The sequence below is a fragment of the Microcaecilia unicolor genome, chromosome 5 (genome assembly GCF_901765095.1).
Source record: "Microcaecilia unicolor chromosome 5, aMicUni1.1, whole genome shotgun sequence".
NCBI classification, from domain to species: Eukaryota; Metazoa; Chordata; class Amphibia; order Gymnophiona; family Siphonopidae; genus Microcaecilia; species Microcaecilia unicolor.
Window position 1 is genome coordinate 258092672 of NC_044035.1, and position 19541 is coordinate 258112212.

Here is a 19541-nt window from a genome sequence, read left to right on the forward strand (position 1 = left end):
TATTAACACAGCTACCACACTACTTTATCCTAAACTAAAAATAAAATTATTTTTTCTATTTTTGTCGTCTGGCCATTTACTTTTTTCATTGTGTTGGTTCCAGTCTCTTGTTTCTGCTTTCCTCGTTGTCTTAACTCGCTTGCCAAGATTTGTCATGTTTCTCTCCTTTCTTCTCCTTTTCCTTTCAGCTTTCTTCCATTTATTTTTCTGCCTCTGTCCAAATTAAATTCTTTCCTAGTATACACGCTTCACTTTCTTCCTTTTTTTTTCTATGTGTGTCTACAGCTTACCATTTCTTTCCCTCACTCTTGCTCTTTCATTTCCTCTTATTTTCCAGTCTCTCACTACTCTAATCTCTTTCTTCCCCCCCCCCGGCATTTGCTTCCCCCCTCCCTCTACCTTTCCATCCAGCTTCTGCCTCCTCTCTGTCCCCCCTTTCCATCTAGCTTCTGCCCCCCCTCTCTCTCCTCCCCTCTCCATCCAGCTTCTGCCCCCCTCTCTCTCCACCTTTCCATTCAGCGTCTGCCCCTCTATGAAACCCATCCATCCAGCGTCTGTCCTCTTTTTCTCCCCCCCCCCCTCATCCAGCATATGACCCTTCTCTGTCCCTACTTCTTTCCAGAGCCTGGTTCCTCTCTCTCATTATCACCCAAAGTCTGCTCTCTTTTTCTCCCCTTCCATCCAGCATATGACCCTTCTCTCTCCTCACTTCCATCTAGAATGAGGTCCCTTTCTCCCCCCAGTTCCATCCAGGGTCTGCCTTCTCTCTCACCCTATGTCATCCAGTGTCTGCCCCCTTTTTCTTCTTTCCATCTGGCATCTGTCCCCTCTCTCCCCTCATCCATCTAGCATGTCCCCACTCTCCCCCTCATCCATCTGGCATCTGTCCCTCTCTCACCTCATCCATCTGGCATCTTTATTCTCTCCCCTTAATCCATCTGGCATCTGTCCCCTCTCTCCCCTCTTCCATCTGGTGTCTATCCCCTTTCTTTCACTCATCCATCTGGTTTCTGCCTGCCCTCCCCCACCTCCCATCCAGCATCTGTCCCCCCTCTCCCCCTACATCCAGTGCCTGCCCCCTTTCTCCACCCCCAACATCCAGCATCTACCTCCTCTCTCCCTCCCCCCAACCAACACCCCCACCACCGCTGCTGCTGTTTATTCAGACCAATAGCAGTACCGGTGGCAAAATAAAAGTAAAAGAAACACGGTAGGCTACTCTGTTCTTACTTGAGGCTGCCGGTCCTGCCCCCCTCTGACAACGCTTTCTGATCCAGGGGAAAGTCAACAGCCGTGAGTAGGAACAGTGTGGCCCTGCAATCTATATTTGTTTGTTTTTGCCACCACTGCTGAAACAGTGGCAGTGGCATTGGGTGGGAGTGGGGACAGCCTGGTGCACTTCTTGATGGGAAAATTAGGTTCTTACCTTGGTAATTTTCTTTCCTTTAATCATAGCAGATGAATCCATTACGAGTGGGTTGTGTCCATCAACCAGCAGGGGGAGATAGAGAGCATTGAAAAACCATAGTGCCTCATGGCCAGCTAGCTCCATCTGCCTCTTCAGTATTTGAAGCCTCCAAAAAAGTGCTACACCGCAAAGCATAACAACATGAACTTTCCTCACAGCGGATGAACGCCCCAGAATAGAAGCAACAATTCAAAGGAGGGACGAACTCAACCTCCTGTAACAGAACAGAAATCCTGAAGACTGTTTTCCAACTTCTCCCAATGAGGGAACATTTCTACAGGAAAAACTGTACATAAAATAAACATCAATCACATAATGAACCACTGAGGGAGGGCTCATGGATTCATCTGCTATGACTAAAGGAAAGAAAATTACCAAGGTAAGAACCTAATTTTTTTTTGTTACATTTGTACCCCACGCTTTCCCACTCATGGCAGGCTCAATGCGGCTTACATGGGGCAATGGAGGGTTAAGTGACTTGCCCAGAGTCACAAGGAGCTGCCTGTGCCTGAAGTGGGAATCGAACTCAGTTCCTCAGTTCCCCAGTCCACCACCCTAACCACTAGGCCACTCCTCCACTCCCTTCCTTGTCATCAAGCAGATGAATCCATTACGAGTGGGATGTATCAAAGCAATCCCTAGATAGGGTGGGAACAAGCCACACCACGTGCCAGCACATGTGCTCCAAAATGCGCGTCTCTCCTGGCAGCCACATCCAGCCTGTAATGTCGGGCAAAAGAGAGTTTAGAAGCCCATGTCGCTGCACTGCGTATCTCTTGAAGAGAGTGCTCCACTCTCTGAAGGGGAATCCACCCTTCTGCATTTGTCCTGCGGCTATCTGTCAGGGGAAAACGCACCTGACAGTAAATCAAGGCCGGGCTCTACTGGAGGGGACACAGGCAGCCGGGCCGATTGAGACCCCTGCGGGAGAGCTCTTTTTAACATAAATGCTTTATGCAGCAGTAAAACAAATTCAGGGGAGAATGGCTCACCCTGGCCTCCCGGTTCCAGTCCAGGGGAAATGGCTCTCATATTAGCCTCCATTCGAGGCTCCCCTCCAGGCTCACACCCCTCCGCCTCAGCGGGGGTCGCGCCATGCTGTTCAAAAGTGGCGCTCGCTGCCAGCTCCACAGAGCGGGAAGAAACCTCGCTTGCCATGCTCGGGCCGGCTCTGACGTCAGAAGAACATGATTTACAGAGCCCTGCTGCTGATCTGCGCTTGCCACAACGGGAATAGTGCTTTACAACATTCGCAGCCATCACCGAAAAAGGCGGGAAATTCAAAATGGTGGATTCGCGCCAAAATCGCCCCGAACGCGGGCCCACCCCGGAGGAGCTTCAAAATGCTCTTGCCTCTCTGGATCGAATCGACAGAGCTCCGATCCGCTGCACAAACTGAAGGAAAGCCTCTTTTGTTGGATCACAATGCGAAGCGACTTTTTTTTTTTTGATGCTGTGAGGAAAGTTAGAGGCAACAGCGCAAGAGGCAACTTTTTCCACTCTGGAGGATCAGTAGCGTTGGAAAGGCAGTGAAGGGGCGAACCTATGTGCCTGCATCCACAGCGTGGGCAAAGACAGGGACAGAGCTTGCCTATGTGTCTACATCCACATCTGGGGCCGTGTAAGGCAGGGAAAGGGCGTACCTATGTGCCTTTAAAGTGGGCTCCATCAGCCACAACACTCTTGCTACAACTGGCAACAGCACAGGAGCCACCCCAGGCAGATTTCTGAAGGAGCTTGAACAACCTGCGTCCACCCTGCTGGGGAGATAGAGAATACTGAAGAGGCAGATGGAGCTAGCTGGCCATGAGGCACTATGGTTTTTCAGTGCTCTCTATCTCCCCCTGCTGGTTGATGGACACAACCCACTCATAATGGATTCATCTGCTTGATGACAAGGAATCTCCTAATTTTGGGAGATCCCATGGCACCCCCTGTTCCAATGGCTATGGTTCAGTTACATCCTTTCATACTGGATTTAAAATGGATTCCAATTACTGGCCATGCCTGTTGTGCTGTTCTGTTATGATTCAGTGACAACCTCAACCACACATACTGCTTTTCTCAATACACACCTGCCATCATCAGCCTCTCTCCTAAACCACATTTTCTGCTTTCTCCAATAATGTTCAAGTGTATGCTCTCCTATGCTAGGCATATCATTTTCACTGGTACATCTCATCCAGTGCCACTCCCTTCTTCTTCCTGCAAATGCCCACTCCTTCCCATAACACCTGTAGCACAGTACTTATCAATCATGGTCTCATTATCACGGCCAACTAAAATTGTGTGACACCTTCCTAGAGGTGTAGAATGATGACGCACCAAAGGAGACTCCACACAGATCATGTCATCAAACTTGAGTTTTGTGACTCCATCTGGGGTGTCGGACCCCCAGTTTGGGAAGCTCCATCAATGACACAATGAATGCTGGAAAAGAATCAAACAGCAGATATGATAGTTCAATGGTAATCAAGAATTTCCAGTACTAGGATGCTTGCTGTATGTGGGTGCTGTGATATACTCTAGTCCAGTGTTCTTCAATAGAGGCCCCTGGAGACCTCTGTGGCGGCCCTCATCAACATTCAGGCTTTTTTTCTGCTACTTCCCGTCTCTCTACCCAAGTTCAAGACAGAAATGGGGAAGTGGATGACGGGAAGAGCCAAATGCTTGAAGGACAAGGCATTTCTCAATAAATGAAGAGAATACATTTGGAAATGCCTACCACCTTGAGTATATACCCAATAAAAGGTTTGAAGGCAGGCTGGTGGGGTGGATGTCATTGACACACACTGGTTAGCAGTGTCGTGGCCTTGCAAAGAAAGATATTTGGAAGCTCTCTTTCAGCTCATTTGGATCCAAAGTGGCCTCAACTTAAAAATGAGTGAAAATCACTGCTCTAGTCGCAAGGTCCAGTACCAGAGATACTTGGAACAACTGAGTTAGATCTGTGTCTATTAAACAATATAGAATTGTGCACGTCTCCACTGTAAAAAAGAGGCCATACAATAAAAAGATCTCAAGCTGTTAATGGAATGACAAGTAAACTTATTTCACTACATCACTTATACATTAACTAACACATTTTGAGTACAATTTTGAAAAAAACTTTGTTGATAGATCTGCATTCCCTTGCCTTCTGAAAATGGCCCCAGTTCAGTACAGGTAAAAACACTGCACTGTTTCACAACCAACACTTTTACTTAGATATGGGGAAGGAGGAAAGGCAAACTTAAGTCAGGGAGAGAAAGAATATATGCAGCGATTTGATTCTGAAAATCACTGCCTGTGCCTTCTGGTGTGTTCATTGCAGCTGCTGTAATTGCAGACTGCATATATATTCTGCATTTTTTTTCATCCTTCAATCTGTTCCAAAGTGTTCTGATAAGAATAAGGCTAAAAAAAGATAAAAAGGTAAAACAAAATTAAAAGTACAAAACTGTAAAAATCTGCAAGAGTATTTTGCAAAATTTTGAAAACATCTTTTCCCTAAGGTTTAATCTCCTGTAACTTCAGAGGGGGTATGGGGAGCAAAGTCCACAACACTGTGCCAGCTAACATTTGCAAGACTTTTCCCAGTGTGCAAAATTTAACCAGAATGTGCAAAAGTTTAACAACAAGGCTACAGTTTTACTGTGCTTTCAATGCAAGGCTGCATTGATTGATTAATTGATTGATTAGGATTTATTTACCGCCTTTTTGAAGAAATTCACTCAAGGCAGTGTACACTAAGAATAAATGAAACATGAGCAACAGACAATTACAGCAGTAAAAATATTCAAATAATATAAAGTATGGCATAGTACACTACTTACAATGTCAACACAATATATAATAGAACATTTTAATTGACAGTGTAGGGTATAAGCAAAGATGGAACATATAGATAGGTAAGAGTGTAAGAAGAGTTAGAAAATTAGGTGACTAATTTAAAGAAAGGTGCACATGAGGTCAGAGAGATGGTTTAATATTGGTATCTCAGATGGGGTAGGAGTGGATAAACATGACCTGCTGCAGTATGTGCAGCCTGTGTCACTCCTTGTGTGTGTGAGTATTTGACTTGCACATTACGTTTTGACCTTAAGAAGGGCCTGCCTACTCCCAAAAGCTAGAATGAAATGATTAATGGGTCCTGTTACCAAGCTGTGCTAGAAATTGGCTGGTGCTGCGATTAGCGCATGGGTTTGCTGCACGCTCCGGTCCTTTTCTAGCATGGCCAGGCACTAATTTCACCATTAGCGCGTGGCCATTACCGCCAGGAATCTTTACCGCCACATCCTGCGCTAATCAAGTGTGTACCTGCTCTAATCAGGTAGTGTGCAGAAATGTGCCTGCACTACCTGATTAGCGCAGGCATGCCTCAGACATACCTCCACGGCAAAACAACAAAAAAATAACTTTTACCGCGGGATGCCTTAGCACATCCAGCGGTAGTGCCCTTTTACCGAATGGTAGGCCTGCATTAGGCCTACCGTGTCTGAGTAAAAGGGCCCCTAAGTTAGTTCAATAAAAAAAGTACCGCCTTACAAATTTGCTTATTGACGTTTATATCCAGATCTTGCAGGAAACTGTAACTTTGAAAAAAAATGCCTCGGGTTCAAAATAGAACAAGTAATATTTATAAGGGTTTTGTCCAGAACCTAGAAATAGATGGTTGACTGCATTTTGTAAAAATAAATAAATAAATAAAAGGTGTGTGTGTGGGGGGGGGGGGGGGGGGGGGTCACTATTACTTTTCTAACTCTTAATTCTAACACAATGTAAAAGTCATTCCTGCCAACCCTTCTAATGTGTGTGCAAACACAGGCGCATGTACAAGTGTCAAGATGCCTCTTTGTGTGCCTCCTACCTTCAAAGAACAGGAGAAGAGCAGTCTGAATGGAGCAGTTCCCAAATATTCCGATGATTTGGAAATAATAATAATAAAATGAAACCATGTGGGATAATATATTTAACCAGCAGATGTCACTATCAATGGATTTAAAAAGGATGGATTTGAAAGTTTGACCACAGAGTGCCACTGCCCCAAGGTAACATATTGCCAAGCTTCTTGACCTCTAGGTGGAAGTACACATAGTTTACCAGTAGCAAAATTATAAGGTTCATTAAGAAAGTTATACAGTTCATTCACTGGATTTAACAGCAGAATTTACAACAAAGGAAATAAAATACACATCTGAATCACTGAGTCAGCACTGGATAGGGATGTAACAGCAAGGGGGAAGTGTGATGGAGAAAGCATGCAAAAGCATGCAAAAGCATGCAAAGCATGCTTTCTGGAATGACTTTCACAGTGTGTACCTCTCTCTGTGGCCAGAAAAGTAGAGCACAGAGGAGAAGCTGTTTAAAAGAACAATTTCCTAAATGTTATATTTCAGTATATTAGTATTTCTATGCTACAAATGCACAGAGCCAATTTTTGGAACTCTTAATCCAACCTGGAACAACTTTCAGACTCGGTGTGTCTTTTCTCCTGTTTCCCCCATGCCAAAGTTGGTTTTGTTGATTTGTTCCATTACATTTTTAGAGGTATTTTGCCCATAGACAGGCAGCGAGAGGCGTTCTTAAGTACATAAGTATTGCCATACTGGGAAAGACCAAAGGTCCATCAAGCCCAGCATCCTGTTTCCAACAGTGGCCAATCCAGGTCACCTGGCAAGATCCCAAAAAAGTACAAAACATTCTATACTGCTTATCCCAGAAATAGTGGATTTTCCCCAAGTCCATTTAATAATGGTTTATGGACCTTTTTCTTTAGGAAGCCAGCCAAACCTTTTTTAAACTCCGCTAAGCTAAACGCCTTTAAAACATTCTCTGGCAACGAATTCCAGAGTTTAATTACACGTTGAGTGAAGAAACATTTTCTCCGATTTGTTTTAAATTTACTACATTGTAGCTTCATCGCATGCCCCCTAGTCCTAGTATTTTTGGAAAGCGTAAACAGACACTTCACATCTACCCGTTCAACTCCACTCATTATTTTATAGACCTCTATCATATCTCCCCTCAGCCGCCTTTTCTCCAAGCTGAAGAGCCCTAGCCGCTTTAGGCTTTCCTCATAGGGAAGTCGTCCCATCCCCTTTATCATTTTCGTTGCCCTTCTCTGTACCTTTTCTAATTCCACTATATCTTTTTTGAGATGCAGCGACCAGAATTGAACACAATATTCGAGGTGCGGTTGCACTATGGAGCAATGCAAAAGCATTATAACATCCTCATTTTTGTTTTCCATTCCTTTCCTAATAATACCTAACAATACCTAGCACACTGAGCAGAAGGTTTCAACGTATCATCAACGACGACACCTAGATCCCTTTCTTGGTCTGTGACTCCTAACATGGAACCTTGCATGACGTAGCTATAATTCAGGTTCCTCTTTCCCACATGCATCACTTTGCACTTGCTCACATTAAACGTCATCTGCCATTTAGACGCCCAGTCTCCCAGTCTCGTAAGGTCCTCTTGTAATTTTTCACAATCCTCCCGCGATTTAACGACTTTGAATAACTTTGTGTCATCAGCAAATTTAATTACCTCACTAGTTACTCCCATCTCTAGGTCACTTATAAATATGTTAAAAAGCAGCGGTCCCAGCACAGACCCCTGGGAAGCCTCACTAACTACCCTTCTCCATTGAAAATACTGATCATTTAACCCTACTCTCTGTTTTCTATCTTTTAACCAGTTTTTAATCCACAATAGAACACTACCTCCTATCCCATGACTTTCCAATTTCCTCTGGAGTCTTTCATGAGGTACTTCTGAAAATCCAGATACAAATATCAACCGGCTCACCTTTATCCACGTGTTTGTTCACCCCTTCAAAGAAATGTAATAGATTGGTGAGGCAAGATTTCTCTTCACTAAATCCATGTTGACTTTGTCTCATTAATCCATGCTTTTGAATATGCTCTGTAATTTTGTTCTTTATAATAGTCTCTACCATTTTGCCTGGCAGCGACGTCAGACTCACCGGTCTATAATTTCCTGGATCTCCTCTGGAACATTTTTTAAAAATCGGTGTTACATTGGCCAAATCTCCAATCTTCCGGTACCACGCTCAATTTTAAGGATAAATTACATATTACTAACAATAACTCAACAAGTTCACTTTTCAGTTCCATCAGTACTCCGGGATGAATACCATCCGGTCCAGGAGATTTGCTACTCTTCAGTTTGTAGAACTGCCCCATTACATCCTCCAGGTTTATAGAGAATTCATTAAGTTTCTCCGACTCATCAGCTTCGAATACCATTTCTGGCACTGATAGCCCACCCAAATCTTCCTCGGTGAAGACTAAAGCAAATAATTCATTTAATCTCTCCGCTATGGCTTTGTCTTCCCTGATTGCCCCTTTTACTCCTCGGTCATCTAGTGGTCCAACCAATTCTTTTGCCAGCTTCCTGCTTTTAATATACCTTAAAAAAAAATTTACTATGTGTTTTGGCCTCCAACGCAATCTTTTTTTCAAAGTCCCTCTTAGCCTTCCTTATCAGAGCTTTGCATTTAACTTGACATTCTTTATGTTGTTTCTTATTATTTTCAGTCGGTTCCTTCTTCCATTTTCTGAAGGATTTTCTTTTAGCTCTAATAGCTTCCTTCACCTCACTTTTTAACCATGCCGGCTGTTGTTTGGTCTTTCATCCTCCTTTTTTAATACACGGAATATATTTGGCCTGGGCTTCCAGGATGGTGTTTTTGAACAGCATCCATGCCTGATGTAAATGTTTGACCCTTGCAGCCGCTCCTCTAAGGTTATTTTTTCTCCGTTCTTCTCATTTTATCATAGTCTCCTTTTTTAAAGTTAAACGCTAACGTATTTGATGTCCTATGTATACTTACTTCAAAGCTAATATCAAATCTGATCATATTATGATTACTGTTATCAAGTGGCCCCAGCACCATTACCTCCTGCATCAGATCATGCGCTCCACTAAGGACTAGGTCTAGAATTTTTCCTTCTCTCGTCGGCTCTTGTACCAGCTGCTCCATAAAGCAGTCCTTGATTTCATCAAGGAATTTTACCTCCCTAGCGTGCCCTGATGATACATTTACCCAGTCAATATCGGGGTAATTGAAATGATCCATTATTATTGTGTTGCCCAGTTTGTTTGCGTCCCTAACATTTCTGCATCTGTCCGTTCATCCTGGCCAGGCGGACGGTAGTACACTCCTATCACTATCCTTTTCCCCTTTACAAGTGGAATTTCAATCCATAATGATTCCAACATTCCACTGAGTTGGAAAGAAAACCAACTTAAACGCAGACTCATTTGCAACAGTTAACTAGTATAATAAACTAAGGCACAAATTATGCATAGGTAACATAGGTGACTGTCTTGGGTATTAAACATCTGGGTCAAAGAGAAGCCCACTCCCACTGGTTTTATGGTTGTGAGCTCATACCATATATTCTCTAGTCCTACCTAAGAGTGCCAAAATCTTAAATCTGACACTGTATAAAATACAGACACTGTGTGAGATTACAGTAGGTTTAGAGAAAGGTCCTGATAAATCATTAAAATGTCATCCCCCTCCCGCTCGCCGCCCCCCACCCCAGACATAAAGGGGAGCAACGTGACACCTCCGATAGGGCAAAAAGCCAGCAACAGCTATAATAGCTAATAAGGGATATTCACACCATGCAAAATGCACATTCATCAACGAGGACATATAGGAACAGAAAACAGGATGACAGATAATCACAAGGCCCATCTTATCAACCATTTTTCCTTCCTACTGCAATACTGCAGGTTCTACTTGATCTCTGGCTTTAACTGACCTAGAAAGGTAAAGGTACACAACAAGTCACAAACGACTTATGGGGGCCACCATTTGCATGACAATTATTTGGCAAACTATTAATGGAGTGGGTTTTCATTGCCTTTCCCAACATAATAACTTTGATAAACTCCAAGAGCAGTGTCACTGGCATCTATGTAGGAAAATGACACATAGCACAATGGTGAATTCTTCCCAGTAAGAATGCCCCTCATGAAATGCCACTAAGAACATCTTCAGCTAGGAGGAAAGTATTTTGTTGATTAAGTGAAGCAATCTCTTTTTTATTCCATTAAATGTTTTGTTTCCTTTTGTTTTTTAATTAAATTCACGTTGTCTTTTCTTTTTCCTCATTTCTCTTTAACAGATTCATGGTCAATCAAGCTGCGCACTCTCTTATCCATCTAACAAATGCCACCGGGGACACCAGAAGCCCGGGCTCAGTAGAAGTAGGTCAGTCTTACCAATGTGTTTAAGCTCTTTGCACTCAAATGAGTTTTCAGTACAGCCAAACTCTTCATCCTCCAAGGAATGGGCTTGTCTTGTTTTTGAACAAATTAGAAGAAAGCTAATTTGTGAGAATGTCTACAGGGGAAAAAAAAAAAAAGGTCTACAAGCCCACACAATTGATTTCCATAAGATCAAGAAGGGCATTTCATGTTGTAAGCTCTCACTGGATGATGTACAGGACCATTTGTCTTAGCATGGTCTTTAATAATGTTATTTTTCTCTGCACTAAAACACATATCATTATCTGTTTCTATTTTACTGTTGATTCAAGCCCTTGTGAGAAAGAAAAACCACTCTATTTAAATAAAAAACTAAGAAAAACACTTGTGACACAAGCCATGCTGAAGTGACTTGAGCAGGGTACTACAGGTTTCAAAGGGTCAGCTTTAAAAAACTCTTTGATTGGGAAAGGTTTAAGACCTGCCAAAGAGCAGAAAAGTATTAAAAAGTACATACCGGCGGCATTCCTTCTGTCTTCAGCACCCCCCCCCCCTATTGCTTCAGTGATGAATCCAAAACAATGCACAGGCTCCCAGAGCTCTTAGCCAGTTCTTTTGTTTAAACAGAACTATTTGCGATACTATCATGGAATCAGATATGGGCAAGCTCTAGCCTAAGAATCTAATTTTGTAGACTCCAGTATGATCCCAGACCAGTTATGGCTAATCATTTGAGATAGCAGTAGTTCTGGATTTGTCAACATGCTGTAAACAAACAAAATAAAACCTTCCCCCCCCCCCTGATATTCAAAACCATTTAACTGAACAAAAATGGCATCTGGCCAGTTAAATGGTACTTAGCCAGCTGTCTCCTGCTGAATATCACTGGTGCACCACCCGAGGTAGGTTTCTTCATTAATATCTTTCAAGTATTTAAATGTATCATATCTCCCTTGAACCTCTCCTTCAGTCTTTAAGTCTCTTCTCATACATTTTCTGGCACAGACTCCCATGCCATTTTGGTCATCTTCTTCTGAACAGCTTACAGGTTTATTTTCGAAAGAGAAGGGTGGCCATATTCCGTCCCAAATCGGGAAATGGCCACCCTTCTCCCGTGGGCGCCCAAATCGGTATAATAGAAAGCCGATTTTGGGCGTCCCCAACTGCAGTCCGTCGCGGAGACTAACAAAGTTCCCGGGGGCGTGTCGGAAGGGTAGCGAAGGAGGGACAGAGGCGTGCTTAAGAGATGGGCGTCCTCAGCCGATAATGGAAAAAAGAAGGGCGGGCATAGTGAAAATTTGGTCCGCTTTTTTTGGACCCGTTTTTTTCACGAACAAGACCCAAAAAAGTGCCCTAACTGCCCAGATGACCACCGGAGGGAATCGGGGATGACCTCCCCTGACTCCCCCAGTGGTCACTAACCCCCTCCCACAAAAAATACCAACTTAACTTTTTTTTTCCAGCCTGTATGCCAGCCTCAAATGTCATACCCAGCTCCATGACAGCAGTATGCAGGTCCCTGGAGCAGTTTTTAGTGGGTGCAGTGCACTTCAGGCAGGTGGACCCAGGCCCAACCCCTCCCCTACCTGTTACACTTGTGGTGGTAAATGGGAGCCCTCCAACCCCCCCCCCAAACCCACTGTACCCACACATCTAGGTGCCCCCCTTCACCTATAAGTGCTATTGGTAATGGTGTAGAGTGGTGGGGAGTGGGTTTTGGGAAGGATTTGGGGGGCTCAGCACCCAAGGGAAGGGAGCTATGCACCTGGGAGGTATTTTAATGTTTTTTTTAAATTTGTAAAAGTGCCCCTTAGGGTGCCCGGTTGGTGTCCTGGCATGTGAGGGGGACCAGTGCACTATGAATACTGGCCCTTCCCACGACCTAATGCCTTGGATTTGTTCGTTTTTGAGATGGCCGCCTTCGGTTTCCATTATCGCGGAAACCCGAGGCCGCCCATCTCAAATCCGCCCAAATCCTAGGCATTTCGCCAGTCCCAACCGTATTATCGAAAGAAAAGATGGCCGCCCATCTTTTTCGATTATACGGTTGGGACCGCCCCTTCTCGTGGCCGTTCCCAGAGATGGGCACCCTTACAGATGGGCGGCCCCTTTCGATTATGCCCCTCTTAGTCATTTTATGTCCTTGACAAAATAAGGCCTCTAGAACTGAACACAGTATTCAAGCGTAGTCCCACCAAATGGTTGTTCAGGGGCTTTATCACATCCTTCTTTCTGCTGGTTATGCCCCTCTGCAACCAAGTATCCTTCTGGCTTTGGCCACCGCCTTTTCATATTGTTTTACCACCTTAAGATCCTCAGACACTATCTCCCCCCCCCCCCCCCCCCAGGTCCATGTACATCTGCCTCTCACCTCCTATCGCATAGAGTTCCTTTGTATTTCTGCACCCCAAATACATCACTCTGCATTTCTTCACAATAAAACTAACTGTCAAGCATTAGCCTAAGCTTCTTATTTTCAAGGATTACTTCTCATTCTTTCCACTCTCTCTGGGATGTCCAGTTTGTTGCTAATTTTCATTTTGTCTGTCAAAAGATATACTTTTCCTTCTAACCTTTTGGCAAAATTATTGAAGAGAACTGGCCCTAGGATGGATCCCTGAGGCACTCCTCTGCTCATCTTTCATTCTTCTGAGCGAATTCCATTTACCACCACCTTCTGTCACTTGTCAGTCAACCAATTTCTGATCCAGTTTACCATCTTGGGTCCACGTCCATTTCTACCATTAGGGATTCCAGACTAGGAATTTTATTGCCTAGACCAGCAGTGGGCAACCTTTATACACAGAGGGCCGCATGAACGTCAGTACTATCTCTAATGGACTGCAACATTATGTAATGCTGGAACTGGAAATGCACAGAGCTCTGTGATAAATTGAGTAAAAATTTCAACTAAAAATGATGGAAACAAACTGCTAGAGTGGCTATTCTGAAAATATTTGCAAAATACAGTATTTTACTTTCAACAGTTTTTATTGATGGCTCAGCATGTTATACAGAAACAACATAGTCCATATATGACAAATTACATAACATAACATGTGAAGTATTTTAAAATTGCCAAAACTTTGGTTAATGATAGGCTGAAGGTTGCCCACCTCTGACCTACACTGTGACCATTTGTGCTCATAGCCCCTCCACCAAGTTTTAGATAGTTTGCTTGTATTTTGTAAAACGTTTTATTCTAGTCTCCCCTTCCCCTTTGTTACTGCTGAGTTTCTTGAGATCATCTCTTTTGCTGTTTTTCCCACTACTATAATGCCTTTTGCTGGGGATGACATGCTGCGCTTGCTTTCTCTCACCTGCTACCCCCTTCTTCCAATTTAAACAACTGTCCACATATTGATTTTCTTTCACTTAGGGTCTTTTTTTCCTACCAGCCTTGCAGTATAGTCTCTTATTGCTCCATCTATGGCCCCAGCCAATTCTTCTTACTTACACCACGTTCAGAGTCATATGTTGAAGCTGACTGTATCATGCAGTCTCTCTTTCCACGTGCCATGAACAGGTAGAACTTCTGAAAAGGCTATAGTACTGACTGTGGGTTTAAATCTCTCTCCCAAAATTTGTAAGTCTCTTTGTACTTCAGAGGTGTTATTTCTAGCTAGGTCACTTGTTCCCAGATCAATAACAACATCAGTTTTAGACTCCTTACTTTCTTCTCTGATTTCACTAACAATTTAGTTTGTGTTCCTGCTGGTTTAGGGATCCCAAGAGGCACTTAACCAGTGGTGTGCTGGAGCAGGCTCTCACGAGCCGGTTGTTAAGTTTTTAAGAATTTTGGGAGCCGGTTGTTAAAGTAGGGCCCTCCATGGCTACTTTAATAACTGTCTCCCAAAATGTGGGCTTGGGCCCCCTGCTGAATTCTCTTTTACTTTGCTGGTGGGGATGCTGAGCCCTGCCAGCCAAGTAAATAGACTGCTGCTGCTCCCCGCTCCTTATTTCCAGCTCTGAGCAGCAGGCTGGGATTTCTCGAGCATGTGTGAGAAGTTCCAGCATGCTGCTCAGAGGAAGACTTTGGGAGTGGTGGCAGTCCATTTATTGGCTGCCAGCAAAGGTATGACTAGCGTGCCTGCACGAAGGGAGGGAGGAGAGAGAGACAAGTGTTGCTACCCCCTCCCCCCGGCCACCCCTGGCCCTTCCAACTGCAGAGCTGGATAGGTCCGGAGAAAGAGCCTGTTGTTAAAAATTTACCAGCACACCCCTGCACTTAACCTTTTTTGGTCACTTGAACAATGATCCAAAGTTTGATTCTTCTAATAATGGAGTCTCTCAGCAGTAGCAGTTTTCTATTTTGAGGTCTTTTGATAATCCCCAAAAGATTTCTGGTACCTTGGGTATCACCTTTATTTTTTTATTGAAATCACTGCTATTTCTCTTTATGAGGCATTATTTCCCAAGCCAGAGAAGGCATTTTTCAGAGGTATCCTCTGTGGGAATGAGTATTTCTATGTATAGACTATACCCTGCCAGAGCCCAAAGAAATCCATTTATTTCTGTGCTGTTTGATTATTTGGGGAAGTTGGGATGGATTTCTTCATTCTAAATACCAGGGGACACCCTTCTTATTGCAGCTAATTATTCTGTACATTGAGTGAACTCTTTTTCCATAGTAGAGTTGGAGACACATGGGGTAAGCTCTAAGGTTCCAAATGGTTTCTCTTAGGATTAAAGCACCACAGTTATTGCATTGATTAAAAGTCATTGTGATTACTGGGTTTGATATAGAGCAGTTATATTACAAAAAGAAAAACTAGAGAGTAGCTCACTTAATTGAAGACAATATGTGTTAGGCAGACTATATAAGAAAATCCAGCGGCAGACTACAGTATATAAGAAAATCCAGCCTGGGATAGGTAAGTTTCTTGGCCCTGTAGATTCTGTCTGGACTGAAAACAATCTCTAATCTCCTATCTATTAAAGCCAACAGGGAAAACAGAAAAATAAGAGATTATTTAAAGCTAGTACTTAAAAGGTTTACTAATAGCTTTCACCAACTACAGAAAGATAAGTTAGAAACCCTGTTCTATGTTGAAGAGAGCAAGGCAGAATAGGAACATAAGAACCTAAGAATTTGCCATACTGGGTCAAATTGATGGCCCATCTAGCCCAGTAGCCTGCTTCCAACAGTGGCCAATCCAGGTCACAAGTACCTGGCAGAAACCCAAAGAATAGCAAGATTCCATGCTACCAACCCCAGTGATAAGTAATGGCTTTCTTCATGTCTATCTTAATAGCAGTTTATGGACTTTTCCTCCAAGAATTTATCCAAACCTTTTTTGAACCCAGCTACATTAACTGCTTTTGCCATTTCCTCAGGTAATGAGTTCCAGAGTTTAACTGTCTGTCTGTGTGTTTGTCCTATTTAGATTGTGAGCTCTTTGAGCAGGGACTGTCTTTTTCATGTATGGTGTACAGCGCTGCGTATGCCTTGTAGCGCTATAGAAGAGATAAGTAGTAGTAGTAGTAGAGTGAAAAATATTTTCTCCCATTTGATTTAAAAGTATTACCATGGAACTTCATGGAGTGTCCCCTCATTTTTGTACTTTTAGCAGGAGTAAATAAATCGATTCACATTTACCCATTGTACTCTACTCAGGATTCTGTAGACCTCTGTCATGTCCCCCCTCAGTCATATCTTTTCCAAGTTGAGAAACACTAACCTTTTTAGCCTTTCCTCATATGACAGGAGTTCCATCTCCTTAATCATTCTGCTTGCCCTTCTTTGAACGTTTTCTAATTCTGCTATATCTTTTCTGAGATACAGCAACCAAAATTGCATAGAATACTCAAGGTAAGGTTGCACCATGAGAGATACAGAGGCAATAATATTCTTGTCTTATTTTCTATTTCTTTCCTATTAATTTCTAACATTCTGTTTGCTTCTTTGACCGCTGCCACACACTGAGTGAAGTGTATGCAGATCTTCCTCTTCCTGTCCAGTCTGCAACAGCTCTTCTACAGACAAAAGCTGCGTTCTCCAGCAAGATGCAATCCCCTACCTATGCTTTTTATTTTTCATCTTCCTCAGTGTGAAGCAAAGTTAAGTTAGATAGGTTACAACAGTACACACCAGCAAGATCTTTGAACTCTTTTTAGTCAAAGCTGATTGTTAAGGGTTCTCATTATGGCAGCTCAGGAGAACTTGTTGGAGGGCTAGAGCTTTCTCAGCTGCTGCTTCTGGGATGAGGAACAGCTTGCCATTCAAGATTCATAGCAAAATTAATCTCATTACTCTAAGAAAGCAGCGAAAAGCCTTTTTGTTTTCAGCTGTTGGAAAGATCTCTAACGGATTTGGGTTAGGCTGGTTTAGATGTGCCCCCCCCCCCCTTAAAATTAGGTGGTGTTTTCTTCCTGATGGCATCTGTGGCAATACAAATTTATTTGCTTTATTGTAGACTGTTTTTACTGGGAACCACTCTGAATATCACTTTTTCTGAGAGGGCATTACACTAAATTTTATAAATAAAAATAAAAAAACTGCAGATATAGTCCTGATTTTACCCATCAAGATGATTACTATTCTATCTATCTATCTATCTATCTATCTATCTATCTATCTACATACACACACACACACAAATATATATATATATATATATATATATATATATATATATATATATATATATATATATATATATAGGTTTGCTTTGCTATGCTATACGAAGACTAGAAGTGATCTTTTCTTTTCATTCTTCAAATTAAAAAGAGCTCTGAGAAGCAGTTTCTAACCCAAGTGAGCATCTAGGAAAGTTGATTATTTCTAGTGAATCCTTTCATGGTCCCTTTATGAGTTCTATATATTACAGGTCAGTGGTGTCCTTTCCTTTCCACAAGGAGCTTGGAAAGCTGCCATCCTTTTCAAAGAAGGGGTTTCCTCATTCTGCAGCTGCCAACAGGGGATCAGATTTGATTATGAACGTGACTGTTGGACAGACTGGATGGACCATTCAGGTCTTTATCTGCCGTCATTTACTAGGTTAAGCTGTCTCTAAAGCTTTTGCACAACATTCATCTTAGGCTTCTCCAATAAAAAGGCATCAGAAACAGCAAAGTCTCCAGGACCGAGAAGAACGCTAGAATTCTGCACCTCATTCCAGAATAAAGAGAAAATTCCTTTGAAAATAGTAAACCTGATAAGACTTTAGACATGACACAGGAGTGTTTATGTTGAGGTTTCCTCCTTTTCAATAGGCCTCACTCTCTCTCACATCTACTGCATATAGGTGAAGTCATCCAGCAACCTTCTGTATCTGAGGCAGCTTGAGACCATTTGGCCCTCCACTGAACAGCGACAGATACAGCCAGGATGACAGGGAAATTGTAAGTTTAATGAAACTGCAAAGTCTACAATTATGGGGGTGGTTTTTTAGGCATCTTTGTAATCTTCTGGCTTTTCCACACAGGAATTCAAGACCAGCTGTCTATTTTCTGGTCTTTTACTGCTGGTTGGTTGCAATTTGTTTTTTTCTGTGGCTCACAGCTGGTCAGGCCGTTTCCTGTCCTTGATGCAAAATGAAGGATTGGGGACACACAGAAACAGGACACAATGGCAGATGAGGACCATTAAACCCATGTAGTCAGTCCAACTTCATTCTTGGTGCAATGCCACTGATTTCAGCTGATCTCTCCGTTTCCTGAGGCAGGACGAGGCAAGCCAACTCCAGCCCCAGGCAACAAATTATTCCAGTGAAAACTTCTCCATGAGATAGAACTTTAAACATCTGCAGTTTTTAAAAAGCATGTGCCCAGAAAGATGCAACCTGTCTTATGATTTTACTTTGCTGTATGTATTTTGTAACAATGATGATATGATTTATTATGATTCGATTTATTATTTTATATTTGAAGACAGTTGTAAATTGCCTTGTACCAGATAACTGACAAACAGTGTCAAAAACCATATTAGGTTAATTAACCTCCTTAATGTTCGCTTGTTTGACGTGGCACACAGCATGAGGCATTCAAATGATGTGTTCCCACAGTTGTACAACAAAAGTGAGATGTATTACAAAACCAGCTTAAGCATTCCACATCATTTTGGTTATGCGCTGCACGCTCCAGTTTGACAGCTGAGACACAATGTTGGGAATCATTGGTTTCTTGCCTCCACTTGTCAGGCATGGCGATAGATATGTAGAGGTCATAAACTGTCACCATACATCTCACTTTTGTTGCTCATCCTGGGCAATTGTTGTTTTGCCCTAGGCTAACTACCCCTGTTTTTCGGGAATGGCGGAAAAAGGGCTTAAAGTATTTGTTTTATGTATTACATTACTCTGGGAAATGTAAACAGTTTGCTACTCATCGTGTGGATTACCATTTTGTCTCTACTGCTACATTTGCATGTATGCAATCGCAGCCTTATGTGGCATCTCTCTCTGCTACATCTTTGTCTGAGGAGGTAAGGAAGATGTTAACAACAGCCTTGGAAACTCAGTTCCCAGTATCTTTGCATTATCATCACATAAATCTCCATGAGATCAGAGATTTTCATTATGATTCTTTGGCAGGTGCCTGGATCTGAGACTTGAACACTCCCGCAGACTCTAGTCAGATTAAGTCCTGCCTGAGGGGCACCTGTACTATTACAGATAATAGTGCCTTATTGGAATTACAATATAAACTGCTCATGAGAATGCATATAAGTACATAAGTATTGCCATACTGGGAAAGACCAAAGGTCCATCAAGCCCAGCATCCTGTTTCCAACAGTGGCCAATCCAGGTCACAGATACCTGGCAAGATCCCAAAAATGTACAAAACATTTTATACTGCTTATCCCAGAAATAGTGCATTTTCCCCAAGTCCATTTAATAAC

At 42.7% G+C, this 19541-nt stretch overlaps 1 protein-coding gene across 1 annotated transcript in view; it reads right to left on the reverse strand.

The window, feature by feature from the left end:
• The window catches only part of IGSF3 (immunoglobulin superfamily member 3), a 529021-nt gene that overhangs the window by 423699 nt on the left and 85781 nt on the right, over window positions 1-19541 (reverse strand). The window lies entirely within an intron of this gene.